General features: G+C 34.0%; 1 non-coding gene across 1 annotated transcript; it reads left to right on the top strand.

Moving 5' to 3' along the window:
* The first annotated feature begins 289 nt into the window (after nt 1–289).
* TRNAQ-UUG (transfer RNA glutamine (anticodon UUG)) lies at nt 290–361 on the top strand. Its single transcript has one exon. It is a non-coding gene; the product is annotated as a tRNA-Gln (tRNA).
* Nucleotides 362–7,670: the final 7,309 nt, after the last annotated feature.

Raw genomic sequence — 7,670 nt, 5'->3', positions numbered from 1 at the left:
CTCTCAAAACTAGACATTTTAAAATTCAGGGACAAAATGAAAAGTAGATTCAAAATCCATCTCTAAGTCATGGATATGTTTATGTTATATGGATTCTATAGGGTAGCTCTCGTGATAAAGAAAACTCATTTTATAAGAACTACAACAAAATTTGGAATAGACCACAGTAATTATGATGATCAAATTAGATTGTTTAGATCACAATTTTTAGGATCTTACTTTTTTTTCTAGTATAATCAATTCTATAGTCCGTCATGCTTTGAAAAAGAGAGTGATTCAATTAAACAACGGTTCTATGGTGTAGTGGTTAGCACTCTGGACTTTGAATCCAGCGACCTGGGTTCAACTCCCGGTAGGACCTCTCTATTTTTCGTTTATTTATTTATTTTCATCACCATTGCCCTTTTCATTTAGCTATCTGCATCAACATTTCTCTTCTGCGAACCCTACCATAGAATCTTCTTCTCTCTTTCACTGAGTATCATTCAAGCCTTTTCGCCATCACATTTTTATTCCACTTCACACGAAGCTATAAAGGAATATTTCGAAAGAACAAAAAAAAAAAAAAAAAGTTAAAAGAAACCACTATTACAAAATTTGGAATAGATCACGATAATTGTGATCATGATCAGATTATTTTGACCACAATTTTAGAATCATAGTTCATTCTAATATAATCTATGTTATAGACTATGATCATATTCACAGTATATATCACATTTAGTGTTAGTCATAGTTTATAATTGTTGAGGGTTTTCCATGGCAAGGTACAAGCTTAAAGGAGAACGAAAACTTGCATGGTGTTCGAACATCTCAAAAGAGAAAGTCAAATTCTTGAGTTTCTAGTCAACTATCCAACCTCGTGGAGTTTCTCCAAAGAAAAAAATGATTAAGTCGAGCATGTTAATGAAACTTAGCAATCTTGAGGACAACACCTATTTTGATACCATCAAAATATTTCACATATCTTCATGAGGGATTTAGAGGATGAGCTTTATAAATAGCCTTAAACCAATCATCATAACGGGTAAGCAATTCTCTCTTTGCATCTGAGTGTCGGCTTGGCACTACACCAATGTGAGTATTCTTGCACAAGTCAACTCCAAGAATGCATCTAGATTAAAAGGGTGGTTCGGAGGAGGCTCAAGGCCCGAGCACGAGTTTCTCACACACACAAAAAAAAAAAAAAAAAACTTCGGACACATTCAGGTTATTTTTCTATTTTTTAAAAAACTTTGGACACGTTCAGGTTATTTTTCTATATTTTATTGCTTATGTTGGGAGGATATGATATAGGTCTTTGGGACCCAACGTAGTACACAAATAGGCTTTTGGACATGTGTTGGGGTGCTTAGCCCTTTTAAGGGCAACTTTTCATGCATGTATGATGAGTGATATTTATTAGAGTGTATTGAGATCACTCTACACCAGCGAGGTACGGGTACAGATTTTGTGATGATTTGACTAGTTGTCACACTCCCTCCAAGATTATCCTCTTAATCTAGAAGGAGATATGAAAATAGTAAACATCGACCCTCTTTTGAAATTTACTGTCTACTTGTTTCTTGCATAACCTGATATTCCACAAATATATATACATTCACATCATAACCCGCAACCTCATAGGAATTTAAGAACTTCATACAACCTATACATAGACCCATACATACAAGGATATTTACAAACATATACATACCAAAAGAACCAACTCCTTTCACGTCTTGCAAAATAGACCAACAAGTACAACAAAGTAGTTTATCTCTCATTCCCTGATAACATGATTACATGCCAGACAAGATCAAAATGTTATATAGACAAAAATCTAAGAAAAGTTGAGCTATTTGACAACTTGATGCATGAAGGTATTGAATCCCATAGCGAAGCGCGTGATCACTTTGCTTCATTTTTGTTTTAAAATTACAATACAAAGAAGAAGAAACATACATCAATATTTCATAAGTTAAGCATGAAATTAGAGGGAAAAAGAAACCTACATTTAAAGAACTGTTCTTCAAACTTCTCCAGGTCTTCACAATTTCTCAATGGACAGATCTTCTATATTGTGACACCACCAATTGGTCTTCCCAAGTATTCTCTTGGAAAGGATTGATTTGTGAGAATTGACTTTTTGAAAGAGCAAATGAAATTTGTGGTTTTTGGAGAGCTTTCCCACAGAAATCACTTTCTCTGTGAAAAACATGAGATAGTTCTAAAAGGAGAGGAGAACTACTCAAGAAGACAATAACTTCTCCTCTTTCTTTAACATGAAGTGTGGATGAACTCCCACTTCACCCATTTCCTATTTAATTAATTAAATGAAATCCATTTAATTAGATCAAATAACTTCTCCCCTTCTTTAACGTGAAGTGGCAATAACTCCCACTTCACTCACTTCTTATTTAGTTTAATTTAATTTAATTATTAATTACAATAATTAATAACTAAATGAAATAAATTAATTAAATATTTTATTTATAAAATTAAATATCAAATATTTAATTAATAAAATATTTGAATCTTATTCAAATATTTATCTCTCTCATAACCTATAATTTTAATATGAATCTCATTCACATTAAATATTAACCTATATTTTAATATGCATCCTACTAATATTAATTATTTTAATAATATTCAAATAATAAATATCATTTTATTATAAAGTTTATTTTCGAATATCATTCAAAATTAACTTTATATTATAATGTATCTATATACATTATATTAATTGTAGTATCTATATACATTATATTAATTTTATCATATATAATTAATATTATTTCCTTTAATAATTTGAACAATTCAAAATCTTCAAAAACTGTTGTTCTTATTTACTGTGAGCTAGCAAGGGGACCTAATGGACATACAGATTAGAAACTTCAATAATTCAACATTAACTAATTAAACTCTTTAATTATGTTAATGGACATTCATTAACTGTGGGTCCCTCTATTAAAGACTTACAACTACACTTTTCGCACGGTAGAACATTTCTACGTCCATGGATTTAACAATTACAATAAATCGATCTTTCACGAGCAGTTTATAATTACAGTTTGATGGAAAAATAGGAAATGAGGATCAATTTTACTCTAACTGCATAAATTAAACATACAACCCTAAATTAATTAATTAGGGTTTTTTTGAAATCTTACCTTTGAAGCTTCCGAAACTCTTCTATCTCCGCTCGAACACGAACCGGACAACCACTAGAACTGACCTACTATCCTTTGGACTCATAATCGGGTTGTGGAACCCAATGGATGAAGAACCCGAGAGAGAGAAAGAGATGGAAATAGAAGATGGATTTTTGGGTTGAGTTTGGGTTTTGAATTTTTCTAAAAAAAAGTGATTTTTTCTAATCCAAAATTGAAACCAATTTTGGGAAAATTTCATAAGTCTTTTATCCAAATTGAAGCCCATATTTATAGAAAAAAGCCATGCAAAATTGCATGAAACAAATTCATAAAAACCCAATACCTAGAATCCACTATCTAAGTGGGCTTAATGTCTCCACTATAAGCCAACACCTAGCCCACTATCTTGTTAGTGGAATTATCCAACAAAAGTTTGGATTTTCCCACTAACTTTAGTCAAAGGGCAAAATAGTCATTTTGTCAAAGTCAAACATTGACCGAAAAGTCAACATTATGACTTTTTATGATTTTTTCCATGTTGACTAATTTTGACCTCCCGAACATGAATCTGCATTCATTTTCTCGAAATTCAAATCACATTTGAATATAAGGTGGTCAAAGTTTGACTTTTTTAAAGTCAAAAGTCAACTATTTGACTTTTTACATCTTTGACTATTTCTATTATTTTCGAGCTTCCGAATATGAACGTATTCATATTCTTAATATTTAAATTACATTTAAACATTAAAGCTGTATCTCTAAACTGAAAAATCGATCACTATATGACATATACTTATCAGTTTCTCTCTCTTCACCTAATTCGAACAATTCGAATTATTCTATCATACTGTTCTAAGTTTATTCCATATGAGCTAGTAGGGGAACCTAATGGACCTATAGATCATAGGCTCCGACGATCCGAGATTAGCTGGCTAAACTCTTTAGATGGAGCTAATCAACATTCATTAACTCATGGGTTATTCCACTATAGTCTCGTAGTTGCACTCCCCTCACTATAGATATATTTATGTCCATATGGTATAACCATGATTAGTAAGCTAATCCTTAACAGGTTGTTCGTAATCACGGTTGGGTCATAAAAACCGTTTTACCCCCGAGACTACATCTTATTCTTTAAGTTCCACTGATCCTCTAATGAACAATTGGTTTAAGGTCCAACCTATAAACCGAACCCCTCTCGGGCCAAGGAGAGGGTGGGGCCTCTTGTTCAAGACCTAGATTCAGTACTAAAGGAAACAACCTATCTACTATCCCTATAACGGGTAGAAGTGAATTCCGTCTTGCGTCCTATGTTTCCAGCTATCCACCTGATCTTACCCCTGAAATGGGAGGCTTATTGGGCCACCAATAATGAGCTGCCCTCTCCTATGCAGATCTAAGGATAATTCCGAGTGAACAGGAGTTTATAGTTAGCTTAGGATTAAGAGTTACCTAGGTCATCAATTAACGAAATTGTCAATTTTATACATTAAACGACATTTAGAATGTAAAAAGTGACTATTTCATGGTTCAGTCTTATGTAAACTCTTTACACAGGATACCCCATTTTCATGTCTCCACATGAACGGTTTAGGATCACATCGTTTGTACTAACTACAAAATGAGCCGCATCCATAGTGTCCCCAGAATAAGGCGCCCAACCTTATTCATATACTATAGACCATTTTGGCTATATATTTGAACTTGATCCACATTTATGTCACTACATAAAGTTCAAACTAATTAAATAGCCTCAGGACCTTAGTTTATTGGATTCAAGATTACAATTTCAATAACAACTTTATCAAAAAACAAAACAGAATATGTTTATTAATTTACAAACTACGAGTTTTAGGACATAAAATCCAACAAACTCCCACTTGGACTAAAACTCCTAATAGGATCAAACAATGCTGAATTTAACTGTGAGAAATTAATATTACATATGAGTACAATAAACTAGGGCATTCACGCCCAACATAATCTCCCACTTGTCCTAGTTTAGAAACACCGTAAACCTAAACTCTGTAGGTGACCCTCAAAAACTTTAGCCGTGAGGGTTTTTGTAAAAAGATCAGCAATGTTTTGCTCAGAAGGTATCCGCGTCACTACAACGTCATCATGGTGTACGATTTCCTGGATAAGGTGGTACTTGCGTTCGATGTGCTTTCCCCATTTATGGCTTCGAGGTTCTTTTGAATTTGCAACTGCACCGCTGTTGTCACTTGGTTTTTCTACAAGAGTCTAGACTGAATTAAAGTACATTGACTCCATTTCAAGGTCCATATCTTTTATCCACTAGTCATGGTCCACATCATTCATTGCCTGTTTATAGGTCAATGGGTCCTCTACGCCCTCATCAGTATGATTATTTGAGTTTCAGCGAAACCCAAATAGCGGTCAGACTGATGAACAACTCTCCCACTATGTCGAGGCACTCTCAACTCTTGAGAAGGATGTGACTGACTAGAAATACTAGCTTTATCTACTACTTTAGTAGATGAACCAGGTATATTTGTAGAGTCTTTTGAATTTTTTTTAACACTATTTTACTGCGTGGTTGATGATTTCTAATGTGGTCTTCCTCTAAGAATGTGACATTTGTTGATACAAATATCTTGTTTTCTTAAGGATGATAAAACAGAACACCCCTTGTTTCCTTTGGATAACCTACAAATAGGCATAATTTTGAACGATGTTCCAATTTCTTGGGATTTTATACCAACACATGTGTTGGGCAACCCTAAATTCTAAAGTGACTTAAACTACTTTTATGCAGTTTCCATAGCTCATAAGGTGTTTCTGAAACACTTTTAGAGGAAACGTTGTTCAAAATATGGACAGCAGATTCAAGTGCATATCCCCAAAAGGAATCAGGCAATTGAGCATAGCTCATCATAGAGCGAACCATATCTAATAAGATTCGGTTTCTTCTCTCTGATACACCGTTCTGCTGAGGCGTACTAGGTGCAGAGAGTTATGACTGGATCCCGTTTTCTATCAAATACTCTTGGAATCGTATGTCCATATACTCCCCACCTCGATCCGATCGAAGTGTCTTTATTGTTTTACCTAATTCATTCTCAACTTCAGCCTTATATTCTTTGAACTTTTCAAGAGAATCAGAATTTGTGATGAAACAGGTAAACATGACCATACCTTGAATAATCATCAATAAAACTGATGAAATATTCATACTCACCTCGAGCTTTGACATTCATTGGTCCACAAAGGTACGAATGTACGAGCTCTAAGGGTACTTTGGCTCTGAGACCTTTTCCAATAAAAGATCTCTTGGTCATCTTTCTTTCAAGATAGGATTCACATGGAGGTAAAGAGTTATCTTCTAACTGACTTAAAAGTCACTCTTGACCAATCTCCCAATCCTATTGAGATTTATGTGACCAAGCCTTAGGTGCCATAGATAGGCATTGGAAGAAACCTTTTGTTTTTTTATTTTGAGTTTCTAATGTTCTAAACATTTCAGTACTTAAAAAAAAATTTGTCTAGTTGGTCTTAACTTATATAAGTTGTCTTCAAGTGTAGCAGAACAAATTGGATTACCTTTACAAAAACAGAACGCTTCATTAATATTAAAAGATACTATATATAATTGTTCTATAATACAAGTGATAGATATCAAATTCCTCTTCATAAGAGGTGCATAAAAAACATTTTAAGTACTAGATATCTATCTTCAAAAAACAATTTCAGATCTCCCACTACTTCAGCTGAGGCAACCTCTCCTGTTCCAACTTTGAGGGTTATCTTACCTTCTTCAAGCTTTTTCCAAGAACTAGTTTCCTAAAACGAGAAACAAATATGATTAGTGGCTCATGAATCTAGTATCCAGGTTAAAGTATCATATTCCACTAAACATGTTTTAACGACCAATAAATCATATTTACCTTGTGCCATTTTCTCAGCTTTCTTCTCTACAAGGTACTTCGGACAATTTCTCTTCCAATGCCTATTTTGGTTACAATGGAAACATTTTTCTTTATCTGTATCATTCTTTCCCTTTCTTATCTTGGGAGCCTTCCCTTTTCCCTTCTTTTCCATTTGAGCTTTAGAGGGTCCAACTTTATTTTTAGAGGATGATCGTCTTATAAATTTTTTCTTAGTGGTAGCAACATTTGCTTCCACTTCCTTTCCCTTACCTAAAGTAAGGTTGTGGAATCGTTGGAGCTCGTTAAGAAGGGTAGTGAGGTTAAATTCTATCTTATTTGGAGACACATTTGTCTCAAAAGATATAAAACTCTTCGGAAGAGATTGTAAGATAAAGCTAACCTGATTAGCCTCATCAATGGGTCCGCCATTTATTTCAGCGATATTGAAGTACATCATCATGTTCAGGACATGTTCTCTAAAAGAGGTCCCCTCCTTCATCTGCTTAGTGTAAACGTGCTTAATTGTCTCGTGTCTAAGGGACCATGATGGTTGCCCAAACATTTCTCTTAATGAATCTATTGTCTCTTTAGCCGTAGCTAAGGATTCATGTTTCTTTGCCAAAACATTAGACATGTTGGCAAG

Source organism: Benincasa hispida, unplaced genomic scaffold, assembly GCF_027475165.1.
Source record: "Benincasa hispida cultivar pf3 unplaced genomic scaffold, pf3_genome.v1.1 HicScf805, whole genome shotgun sequence".
NCBI classification, from domain to species: Eukaryota; Viridiplantae; Streptophyta; class Magnoliopsida; order Cucurbitales; family Cucurbitaceae; genus Benincasa; species Benincasa hispida.
This window is presented reverse-complemented; position numbering and strand designations above follow the sequence as displayed.